The following is a 12,072-nucleotide window of genomic DNA, read 5'->3' as shown; positions in this document are numbered from 1 at the left end:
AATGATTCTTTGCAGGATTTGTAGCCATCCCCTTTTGCTCCTGATGGTCTCCAGGATGCTTGTTTTCACTGCAAAAGCAAGGTGTTAGTTTTCAAGGTCATCAAGGGGCTGCAGAGGTAGAGCTAAGGGAAGTTAAAAAATGCCACAAAGTTCACTGTCCTTACTGAGATTCGGTCGTTTTTCTGTAATAAATGTTCCTCAGGTTGCTGCAAATCTTAAGTCAATTTCCAGAGCACTAGAAAAGCTGATTGTAACGATTTTTGCTATCTTTCCTGCTGTTATGGAGGAGCACATTTGTAGAGATCCTTACTCTGCCTTTTTTGCTGATGTCACTGCCCATATTTGTTTTTATACCTTTTTACATATGTTGAAAATTAGGGATTCACAGGAATACTTTCAATTTCAATTAAATATCAGCAAATGAATTCTACTGTTCTTTTTCCTATATTTGTTAACTCCCTTCTCTAATAATGAAAAAACCTAGTTCTCATTATTTTTCATGTATTTATCCATTTGATCAATATCCCTGTATGTAACCAGCTTCCCATTGCTGTGGCCTCTCCTGTCTTGCACAGATGGCCTCTTTACAGTGGTCAGGCTCTAACATCCCATGTGTGTCACTCCATTGATTCCTTATTCTTGGCCATCCGCTTCCCCACATGGATGGCCTCATCATCCTGGTTAGAGTATAATGTCGGACCACCCCTCTGTGTCATGTTTATCTTGCTTTGCCTGATGGCTTCTGGAAGGAAATGGGAAGTTTGACTACTTTTTAATAAAACAAGAATCCATAAGCATTGTAATGGTGAGTGAGACCTCATCCAGACAGCTCCATACTCATCCTGATGATGGCTCAAATGGGATATGTGGAAGAAGGACATTGTAGTCCTCCTTGACATCAGCCTGTCATTGCTACTATTATTCACCTCATGCTGTGCCCAGGCACTGTTTAATCCTCAGGCAAGTTTATACAGTGGTTTTTATTTTTACCTTTGTGTTACAGATGAAGATAATCTGCTCCCCTTTATCACAGAAGGCCTCAAAAGATTTGTCTATACCTGCTCTAACCAGTTTCTCTCCTCCAACTATTTACTAAACCCACTTCAGTCAGGATTTCACCTGTATTACTTTATTGAAGATGATCTTGTCAGAAGACAAACATACTCCAAATCATAAAACATCGTCATCTTAGTTAATAGTAACTCCATTCTTCCCATTGCTCAGGCTAGAGACCTTGCATCGTTTTTGACTCTCCTTTCTTTCTCTTACACTTAAGTTGAGAAAGTGTTAGCTACCACTAGAAGCAGAGGTCCCAGGATGTCAACCCACTGCATAGTTTGCAAGTGTTGAGGTTACTAAGAAAGACACAGCTCACACAGCCACTGGATGGAGCAATACTTTCCCCTCATAGAAAAAAGAGCAAGGTCAACTTCAGTAGTGAGTGTCAGTCCTCCAAGATGCCTATCACAGGGAGATGGTCTGCATGCACCTCTTCTGTGCTGCAGAAGAAAGAGCCCATTCCCTCCCCCTAGAGACTGTGGATAACTGTGGGGTTGACCAGGTGCCATATGACATACACACTTATAAAGAAGTATGCATCAAGCCTGGAATCGGGAAAGATGACCAAACAAGGTGATAAGCCCAGCACAGGGAGTAAGGGCTCCTTACCTCCATGTGAGAAAATATCCCAGGGCTGCAGCATTCTCTTTTGCAACCGTGCAGAGGTCAACAGGTTGTGCAGGACTGTCTTTCACAACACATCTCATCCATTAGGAAGACTTATTGGCTCTATCCTCACAATACATCCAGAAACTGCATCTCATTACTTCCACTGTAGCCACCCTGGTCTAAAACTACAGCTGTCCACCTGGTTTTTCTGTTTCATTCATTTTTAAAGCTTAAGTCCTTACAGAGGTTTACAAGGTTGTAAACTTCACGTATGACTGTTCTCTGCATCATGAACTCTGTCCTAGTCACACACATGCCAGGCTTGCTCCCCCATCAGAGCCCTTGCACCGACTGTTCCCTCTGCTCAGAACACTTCTCCCAGAGATCTGTCTGCATGGCTTGCTCTTCTGCCTGTCTTGACTTCTTGCTCCAGTGTTACTTGCCCAGCACTGTCTGCCCTAACCCCCCTCTTACACTTGCAGTGTCCTCCGAGTCCAGCATTCCTTAGCCCCTTCCCCTGTGTTACGTTTTGCCACTGCACTTACCTTCACACTTACTTACGCTGTTGTCTTTTTCCAATAAAAAAACAAGCTTTGTGAGAGCAGGTGTTTTGTCCATTTTGTTCACTGCTTAGACCAGTCTTTCAAAAAAACTCTCCACAAATATTATTGCCTCAAAGTGTTTGAAACTTAGGGAAGTTAACTAATTATTGTAAGAGGCAGAGGTGGAATTTGAAGTGTTTGGCATTCAGATCCACTATTAGAAAACTTGTAAGTAAATTTTTTGACGAACAATGATTTTAGAACACTTTACCATAAAAAGCTACTGTCCTGGGTCCTATAGTTAGGGGCCAGTTTTATAGTTTGGAAGCGAATCTGAGAGCCTCGTAACCATATTGCTTTTATAGGAAAACACATGCCAAATTTCAAAGAAAATACTGGTAAATGAACTGTTGATTACTATGGACTGTCTGTACTGAATTCTAAAGGAATAGGAAGATATGTCATTCATAATGACTCTAAAGGCTTGGAGGAAAAGGAATACGATGAGGAATGTTTGGTACTGAAAATTTTTATAAAAATATTGATTTAGTCCCAAATTTTAAAACTTCAAATTGTGGTGTGAGAATACATCTACATTACCTTTTCATTTACTTGGTATTTCTAATGTTTATGGCCCTTCTTAAAACTAATTATTCATTATTCTAATCACTAAAAATTTTGGTTTTATTCATGAAAAACATTTTATATTGATTTGCTTTTTGTGGGCTAATTCAGAAATAAATGATGTCAACTTAATTCTGGATATCAGTGTGTGTGCATTCCCAAAGATGTATTTATATATTTCTAAGATATATAGATAAATACAATTAGATACAGATGTTATCTAAGAGGGTACACACACACACACACACACACACACACACACACACAGTAGATCTCCATTATTCATAGATTCCGTATTTGCAAATTTGCCTATTCACCAAGATTTATTTGTAACCCCCAAATCCGTACCCTCGCTATTTTTGTGATCATTGATTGATGTACCTCTCCACTGTGTCGAAAAATTTGAGACCTGATGTATACATTCCAAAGTTCACATGAAACCAGGTAATTGTCTGTCTTCTTGTTTCAACTCTCATTCTATAAATAACAGTTCTTTTTTGAAGTTTAGTACCTCATTTTTGTGCTTTTTGTGATTCTGGTGTTGGTGATTATGCTGTTTAAAATGGCCACCAAGCGTAGTGAAGTGCTGTCTAGCAATGCCAAGCACAAAACACAAGAAGGCCATGACGTACCATATGGAAAATATGTGTGTTCGTTAAGCTTTGTTGAGTGGTAGTGATATTGCCCATGATTTCAATATGAACTAATGAACAATAAGTATCAAATAAAGTGTCTTTAAATAGAAATACACATAGACATAAAACAAGGTTATGGTGGATTGATTGACCAGGGGCTCCCAGAAGCCTAATCCTCTGTTTCCCCCTTTGGGGCATCGATTCAGTATCTGCTAATTCGGTGTTCACAGCAACTTTATAGAGCAAACAGCTGCAAGGAATGAGAATCTACTGTGCATAGGTATAATTTTCTCCAAGAAGAGTAGTTTCCAGTGGTTATCTACCTCACTATTTTATTTTATTTATTTTTTTTACCTCACTATTTTAATCACTTATGTTAAACTCCAGCGGAGCCTTGGTATGTGTTTTTCATATATCTGTTTTCTAGAGATGTCACCCAATTTGAAATCTTATCACAAATCATCGACTGGAAAATTACTAATAAGTAGTAAGCTTTTAAAAATTTTAGTTAGATGTTTAAAATTATGAAATATACATTCAAATGAGAAAACATGATTTGTATTTCTGAGTTTTAAAAGTCAATAATAGAAGTAACATCCTTATGCCAACAGCTTAGGAAATACAGTATTACCAATATCTTTGGATACTTCCAGGTGTCTTCTCAGAGTCAATCTTCCTCCACCCCACCAGAGTCAGCCACTCTCCTAAACTTGGTGATTACCATTCTTCTACCTTCTTTAAATAAACCCACATCTCTGATTAGTTTATGACTATGTACTGAATACAACACAGAAAGAAAAATTTATGTTTTATCATTAAGTTCTGCGGTTGCTCACCCGAACTCTGCCACATTTGTCAACAATCACTAAGATCCAGAGTCTACATAGTAAGAGTAGCTAAGACCTCGAGATCCGAAGCCAGGCTGCCTGAGTTTGAATTCTAGCCTGCTGCTTACTAACTGGGTGACCCTGGGCAAGTAATTTAGCTTTTTGTGCCTCTGTTCCTTCTTCTATAAAATGGATGTATTGGCGCGCCTGGGTGGCTTAGTCGGTTAAGTGTCTGACTTCAGCTCAGGTCATGATCTTGTGGTGTGTGAGTTCGAGCCCCACATCGGGCTCTGTGCTGACAGCTCAGAGCCTGGAGCCTGCTTTGGATTCTGTGTCTTCCTTTCTCTCTGACCCTCCCCCACTTGTGCTCTCTCTCTCTCTCTCTCTTTCTCTCTCTCTCAAAAATAAATTAAAAATGTGGAAAAAAAATTTTTAATGGATATATTAATAGTACTTAATTCAGAGGGTTTTTGTTAAGGATTAAATACATTTATATAAACACCTAGAACAATGGGCAGCAATTATCAATAAATGTTAGTGGCTATTTTACGGTCAGAGAAATTAATGCTAAAGGATTCTTTGCAAAACCATGTGTGTTATGTGCTGTATTAAATAATCTTTTCTTTAAAGGTTACCCTATTATGTGGATCCTGAGAAACTTAACAGAAACCCATGGGGGATGGGAAGGAAAAAAAAAAGAGGTTAGAGTGGGAGAGAGCCAAAGCATAAGAGACTCTTAAAAACTAAGAACAAGCTGAGGGTTGATGGGGGGTGGGAGGGAGGGGAGGGAGGGTGATGGGTATTGAGGAGGGCCCCTTTTGGGATGAGCACTGGGTGTTGTATGGAAACCAATTTGACAATAAATTTCATATAAAAAAAAATAAATAAAAATAAAGGTTACCCTAATTTCTTTTAGACAGCCAGGTGTCTTACGGTTCTTGTCACTCTGTGACATCTTTTCATTTAGCTTTTCGTGGCACTATTTAAACATAGTTTTTCCTTGGTATCTCTTTTTGTCTCTTAGATTGTATGAGAACAGATCTCTTTTTAGTCTATAAATAAACTTATTTCCACATATTTTACACTTGGTTGTTTCCATGACATACTCATTGAAGGGCTCTTGGTGCCAAGAACAGTCCAAAGGCTGGTTTGTTTGTTTTGATTTCATTTTGGCAGAAGCTCATTGCAGGTAGTAGATGAAACTGTTTGTCTATCAGTAGCCAGCTCATCAGCAAATATATCAGTTCCTTTAGCACTGCCAAGAGCTAAATAGGGATATGTTTCAGAAGTTTGATCCTCTCTTGTATGCCCACATCACAGCCTCTCTGGCTTCTTAGAGTACATGTTCTGATTTCCTTTTCATTTTTTCCTGTGAATCTGAGCTTCCTTCCTCTTTACCTATAAGTGTGTTTGTGTGATGAAATAGACAATAGATACCTGTATGTTATCCATTCCTGGGACAAAAGAGAACTGTCATTCTGTGTTTCCTGCATCAACCTAGTAAAGGTTTGTGTGTGAGAGAGTATTTTGGGAGGAAGAAGATTGTAGATTAATCTTTAGATACAATTTAGCTGTAAGACTAAAATTTTCCCTAATGTTTTTAAGGTAATTCAAGATCAGTACTGGTTATTTTGTGTGTGTTTGGGTTGGTAAAGAAAGTCCCACTACCCTGTGGGAAATTATTTTCAAAGTTAGCATCCCACACTTTAAAAAAAAATCAAGTGTTTTCTATATTTATTTGATAAAGAAGAACTTACATTTATAGATAAATGTTAGCACCAACTAGATTATGCCTTACAAATATCATGTTATGTCTAAGTTCTAGCCTGTAGTGAGCATGTTAATAAATATATTACATAGAGAAATAAAAGTTCTCCTTCCCTAAACCCAGAAGTCATAGATTGAAAAAGATTAAACAAGAATCAAGATTTGTCAAAATGTCATCAAGAATTGTCATTTCTCGGGGCGCCTGGGTGGCTCAGTCAGTTAAGCGTCCTACTTCAGCTCAGGTCACGATCTTGCAGTCCATGAGTTCGAGCCCTGCGTCGGGCTCTGGGCTGATGGCTCAGAGCCTGGAGCTTGCTTCCGATTCTGTGTCTCCCTCTCTCTCTGCCCCTCCCCCGTTCATGCTGTGTCTCTGTCTCAAAAATAAATAAACGTTAAAAAAAAATTTTTTTTTAAATAAAAGAAGAATTGTCATTTCTCTTGAGACTGTGGAGTCTTATCCCCCAACCCTTTTGACCCCCAAGGCAAATCAGAAGATAGGCCCTTCCATCGTTTATGGACCCAAATGCATAAATGTCTAAGAAGAATAACTCTGCACAGAGTGAGTCTAAATGATTGTCTTAGTCTCTTCAGGCTGCTGTAACGAAAATAGCATTCACTGGGTAGCTTGAACAACAATTTGTTTCTCATAATTCTTGAGGCTGGGAAATTCAAGATCAAGGTGCTGGTAGATTCAGTGTGTGGTATGGGCTTGCTTCCTGGTTCGTAGATGGCTGTCCTCTTGCTGTGTCCTCACATGACAGAAGAGACAAGGGAACACTCTGGGATCTTTTTTATAAGGACGCTAATCCCATTCACGAGAGCTCTACCCTCCTGACCTTATCACCCCTGGATGGCCCCATGTCCCAATACCATCACATTTTGGATTAGGTTTCAACATATGAATTTGGGGGGTGGGGGGGATTATAATATAGGTATTAAGCATACAGGCTCTGTATTTAAACAGATTTGGGTTGAAATCCTGGCTCTAGCTTTGTGTCTCTGCCCAAGTTGTTTACTTTCTCTAAACCTGCTTCTCTTATCTCATATGCTTTGTGTGAATTGATTGAGAACACAGAAAAGCATTTAGCGCAGTATCTGGCCCATAATAGAGGCTCTCTCGTGCCTTTGTACATGCCTTTCCCCTGCAGCATGCCTAAGGAGTCTCCATATTCTTCCTTCAAGCTTGTGAGGCCAAGTCTCCAGCAGTTCTGGTCCCATCCCTTTTTTTTCTTTTGTAAGATTAAAACAACATCACCTTGTGTTATGTCTTTCTTGCCTTTAACTCTGCTTCTTACACGATGATTTGGCTGCTCACCCTTTCCCTCTGAGCTCCCACCTCTCTGGCAGCGCTTCTCTCACTGCGCCTGGTTTCACTGCACACACCGAATCAATCCTTCCACGAGACTCTGAGCTGAGGTGCGTGGACCATGTCTTTTCATCATTGCATCCACCTCACAAAGCACAGTATTTAATTACATAATAGATGCTCAGTAAATACTGGCTTGCTGAATGAATATTGAAAGTACTCTTGGGAACCCCGCCAGAAAAGTGGGCTATAGTTCAGAGCAGAGAGCAGAGACAGGGTGCAGCCACAGATTGTTTTCCCCCAAAACTGTTATGACAATGTTCAAATATATTTTAAAAAATTACAAAGAATTGTACAGGAAACATCCACCAACTCACCACCTGGGTTCTACAGTTAATATTTTGTTACATTTTCTTGATCACTTATCTGTCGATCCATCTACCTGCTATTCAATTGATCAATCCCTTTTAATATTTTCAGGCATTTGAAAGTAAATTGCCTTTATATGTCTTTATACCTTATGCCTAATACTGCAGCAGGTATATTATTAGCTAGAGCTCAATATTTGCTAACAGTTTTCCTCTGCAGGTACAACTTCTTATCAGTGAAGTGTACAAATACTAGGAGTGCCGTTTCATTAATTTTGACAAATGCAAACTTGTGTCCAAGACATTGAAGCTTCGTCATGTGTTCGCAGTTCATCCCTGACCCTTCCCCCAGAAGCAATCTTTGTTTTGAGTTTTTTAACCCTGTGTCACTTTGACTTGTACAACTTTATGTTAGTGGAACCATGGAGGAGAATCATTTTCATGTGAGATGTAGTTCACACAGCGTAATAGTTCTAAGATTCTTCCATGCTACAGGTATAAGTAAGTGACTTGTCACTTTTTTTTCTTGCTGAGGGAGGAGTGTTTCATTGTATGAATATACCGTGTTTATACGCTTCCCTGCTACGGGATACCTGAGGCTGCTTACAGTTTGGGGCTATAATAAATAAACCTGTTAGGAATATATCTCAACTCTCTATCAGTCTTTGTTGTATACTTTTGCATTCATTTCTCTTGGGTAAATACGTAGATACGGAATTGCTGAGTCATAGGGTAGGTGTATATTTAGTTTTCTAGAAAACTGTCAATTTTACAAAGTAGTTTTACTACTTTACACTCCTACCAACAGTGTTTGAGAATCCAAGATACTGACATTTAGTGTATTGGTCTTTTTATTTTAGTTTCTGGTGGCTACATAGTAATATCTCACAGTGGTTCTCATTTCATTTTAATTTATTGTCTAATGATGTTGAACACTTGGCCATGGTCTTACTGGCCATTCATAGATAACCCTTTGTGAAATGTCTCTTCGGATCTTTTGTTTTTAAAATTGAGTTGTTCGACATTGAGCTGTAGAAGACCTTTATGTACGTGTTGCAAGACTTTTTCCAGATATGTTTGCAAATATCTTCCCAGTCTGTGGTTTACCTATTTATTTTTTTAACAATGCCTTTTCATCATTAGAGGTTTTTAAAAATTTGATAATATATCAGTTTATTCTTTTATAGTTAGCACTTCTGTGTCCTGGTTAAAAAAACCTTTGCCTTTACCAAATTACAAAGATATTCTGTGTTTTCGTTGAGTAGCTTTATAGTTTTAGTTTTATGTTTAGAACTGTGATAAGTCTGAAATTAATTTTTGTGTGTGAAGTAAGGTAGGGATCCAAGTTCATTATTTTCCTCATATAGATATCCAACTATTTGAGCATATTTATTGAAACAATTTTCATATACTTGCAAGTTGATACATATAAACAATTTTATTTTCCTCATGGTATTATCTTGGTAACTTTGCTGGAATCAAATAATTTTATAAGCGTGCCTGTACTTCTAGGCTTTTTGTTGTTTACTGATTATTTGTCTACCCTTCTGTCAGTTTTATACTATCTTGAATATTGTAGTTTTACAGTGAGTATAGTAAGGGCTTCTCTCCTGTTACTCTTTGTTCCAGAATTTCCACCCCCACTTTATAGCTTTTTCTCCAATCTGTTCTCTGGGTCTTCTAGCCAATAAGACTACTGTTTTATATCCAAGTTTTAGCCATCCGATGCAGTAGCCCTGGTGCCTGATCTTTAGCAAAAGCCATAAAGAATGGGAATATTACCCAGTGTCGTTCCCTTCTTCCAAGTTTATTCTCCCCGCTAAGTTTCTGACTGCTTTTGTTTAGCTCTTCAGTGTCTTCAGGTAGCTGTTTTATATAATTGTCCAGACACAGTTTAAATTTGTTGCCAGAGGGAAGATTGGTCCAGTAGGAGCTGCTACTCCATTACAGAAGTGGTGTAGAGACGGTTTTTTTTTTAAATTTTTTTTTTTTTTTCAACGTTTTTTATTTATTTTTGGGACAGAGAGAGACAGAGCATGAACGGGGGAGGGGCAGAGAGAGAGGGAGACACAGAATCAGAAACAGGCTCCAGGCTCCGAGCCATCAGCCCAGAGCCTGACGCGGGGCTCGAACTCACGGACCGCAAGATCGTGACCTGGCTGAAGTCGGACGCTTAACCGACTGCGCCACCCAGGCGCCCCGAGACGGTTTTTAAAAGTCGGACGGAGCAAGCATCTGGCCAGAGATGCACTTAAAGTGAGGAATGGAGAGAGATTTGGTGCAAAGGGAGGCAAGTTTCGAATAAAGGGAGAGGATTCAGTTCACCTCAGTTAGAGAAGGCTTATACTAAAGCCAAAACAGTGCTTGGAAGGACTCCAAGGATAAGAACTTGCTAGAATGCTGTTTTTTAAACTGTGAATCATAAAATCAATTTAGCAAGTGGTGTCTGAAAAGTCATTTTTGCTTCTAACCTAACTAAGAACCATAAAACAAGTAGAAAGTAAGATCATTGCATTACTGATGTGCACTTTTAGCCTCAGCTGTCTAGTTAAAGAATAGTCTGTGGAGTCACTGAATTCATACCTTCTCTGTCTGATGTATCATGGACCTTTATTTTCTGTTAGAGTTCTCTTGTAACACAAATGAGCATATAAACAGCACACTTCTCAGTAAACATTAACTATCCCTCAGTAAATAGATCAAACATTTGTTAAAATGATGTCAGGGTCGGTGAAGCATGGGTGGCTTTTGGAGATCCACAGTTTTAAAGAATCCTCAACTGACATCTTTCATGGGGAAGGGGAAGCCTTGAAAATATATTTGCCATTCTGTAACATGCTGTCTCATCAACAAAGCCCAGAGTTCCTTGTTCCTTGTTCATGAAAAAGGAAGTGACAGAGCACCATCAGCAACGCTCCAAATTGGGATAGAATTAGAACCTTTTCCCTCTTTCTTCCTTTTTTGTTCCTTTTTCTTTTCTCTCTGTAATCCTTCTTCCAGTCCCTAATACACACACCCATGAGCTCTGGATAAAAGTAAAAATTAAGCAATCAGAACTATAACTGTATAAATCAAAGAAAATTAAATAAGTAAAAGGATGCTAATGCATCTTTCAATTCTTAAAATTAGGCAGAGCTCTGGAAATTGGTGATAATGAAGAAAAAGCTCCTTTCAGATTCATTAGGTAATGTTTCCATGATCCAATTTTTCTCTCATTAGAAGAGAGTGTGATAATATCATCATTAGCAGAAGAAGGTTAAGAGAGAACAATAGTACTTCAAAAGACATCATTAGGAGGGTGAAAAAGGCAGGGCACAGACTAGGGGAAAATATTGGTAACACATGTGTCTGGCAGTGACTCGTAAACAGAATGTATCAAGAATTCCCATGAATCAACAGTAATAAGACAAACAACCTAATGAAACAAGTGAGCAAGAGCTTGAAGAGAGTGTCACAAAAGAATATATATCAGTTGCCTAAAAGCATGTGATGGTACACCCTACATCTTTAGCCATCGGGGAAATGCGAATTAAAACCATAGGAATTAATAAAGAGAAAGAGACTGGCAGTATCAAGTATTGACAAGGACGTGAAGCATTAAATATTCATAGTTTGCTGGTGTGGGTGTGAAAACTGAGTGACAACCACTTGGGCAGACACTTTGGCAACTTGTTATAAACAAGTTAAACAGACACTTGTCATTTCAACCTTGAACTTCCACCCCTAGGTATTTACCTAAAGAGAATGAAAATCTATATCCATGAAAAACCCTTGTGTATAGATAGCAGCTTTATTCTTACTAACCAAAAACAAAGAAGCCCAAATGTTCATCAGTGAGAGAACGGATAAACAGATTGTGGTATGTTTACACAGTAGAATAGTACTCATCAATGAAGAGGAATGGCCTGCTAATGTACACAACCACATGGAAGAATCTCAGAAACATTATACTGAGTAAAAGAAGCCAGACACGAAAGAGTTTATATTAAATGATTACATTTGCATGAGAGTGTTTAAAAAAATCAAAGCTAATAATATGTTGTGAGAAAAACCAGATCAGGGGTTGCCTAGGGGAGGTGGTTTGACTGCAAAGAGGCATGAGGGATGTTATGGAATGATGGAAATATTCTTTAATAATGGGGTTACATAAGTGACCCAGTTCAAGGAATTGTGTGACTAATGTATGCTTTTCACTGAATACAAACTCTATTTCAAGAAAGTTGTTTTCTTTTGTTTTTTTAATTAAAAAATGTTTCAGATCCGGTACTTTAACTACTTTGGCATATGGGAGCTACTACACTTCCCCTCCTCCCAGTGGTGACTCTTCCTAGTAAT

The 12,072-nt window shown here is 38.6% G+C and overlaps 1 protein-coding gene across 6 annotated transcripts in view; it reads left to right on the top strand.

Moving 5' to 3' along the window:
- RABGAP1L (RAB GTPase activating protein 1 like) overlaps positions 1-12,072 on the top strand; it is a 753,664-nt gene that overhangs the window by 443,692 nt on the left and 297,900 nt on the right. The window lies entirely within an intron of this gene.

The sequence above is a fragment of the Panthera pardus genome, unplaced genomic scaffold (genome assembly GCF_024362965.1).
Source record: "Panthera pardus isolate Hobbes unplaced genomic scaffold, ASM2436296v1 HiC_scaffold_21, whole genome shotgun sequence".
In the NCBI taxonomy this organism is placed as follows: domain Eukaryota; kingdom Metazoa; phylum Chordata; class Mammalia; order Carnivora; family Felidae; genus Panthera; species Panthera pardus.
Note: the sequence above shows the minus strand (reverse complement) of the source record. Positions and strands in the feature narration are given on the sequence as shown.